The sequence below is a fragment of the Eurytemora carolleeae genome, unplaced genomic scaffold (assembly GCF_000591075.1).
Source record: "Eurytemora carolleeae unplaced genomic scaffold, Eaff_2.0 scaffold433, whole genome shotgun sequence".
NCBI lineage: Eukaryota > Metazoa > Arthropoda > Copepoda > Calanoida > Temoridae > Eurytemora > Eurytemora carolleeae.
In genome coordinates, this window is record NW_019396375.1 from 216380 (window position 1) to 217474 (window position 1095).

Below are 1095 nucleotides of genomic sequence, written 5' to 3' on the forward strand. Positions count from 1 at the left end.
TATCATTTAATATACTAATACTTTGGTAACATTTTCGTATTTGTATCTGAAAATTTAAATTAACTCTCGGCTTTTCCAGAGAATTCTTGATAATGTTTACAATTGCAATTGTATGTTGTATGCGCTATACAACATACAATTGCAAGAAAATAACCATACTTTCTTTCAACAATTTAAATTTCTAAGCTTCATGTTTCAAAGGTACTATTTGGAGTCGCTTATGGCGTTGTTTAAGTGAAGAGTCGATGAAGTTGATACTAAAAGTTCCTCACAGATCATATCTTTTCAATTTAAAATATCCCCAGATTCACCAGTATCAGGGGCGTAGTGGAGGTTTAGCCCAGGGTTAAGATCTTTTGGCGGATTTTTTGTGCACCCCCTAACGGTTGATGTGAAGCTTAAAGCTTAAAATCTATATTAATCAACATGACTATAAATCACCTGACCATAATTACCAATCATACCATTATAAAATCTTTAAAAAATATATTTCATTTTTTGAGTATATCATATTATCATAAAATGGACAAATTGTGACATTGTCAATTGATAAGAAATAAAAAAAATCTGAATATATATGCAAGTTAGATATATAAGAGCCTGTCTCTGGCTCAGGGGTGCATATATAGGGGGTGCACAGGAGTACCGGCCCCCTCCTCAATACGCCCCTGACCAGTATTGATTTCAAATAAATTTTTTCTTCCACAGCAGCTAACAAAAACTTAATAAGGAAGAATTTTGCTTAATTTTTTTAATGAGGAAATATGGCGGGGTACACACAAAAGAGCGGTTTAAATGCCACGGTAAATTTTAAACTATTCCATAAAAAAAAATATTTGAAAAATAATGAAAAATTTCGTTCGTTCACATAAACGATGCCCATCTCTACATTGTACAGAGGTGGAATTACGTTAACAATTCCGGTTCTTTAATTTTTTTTGGGGGGGGGGATTGTTACATTTTTTTACAATTTGTATTTTCAATTTTCAATAAGATGAATACAAAAGCATACAAAACAACTTTAATTGAGTATTTCTTTTATTTAATTTTCCCCATTTGTAAAATACATTGGGATTATCAAAGCCCCATCATCAT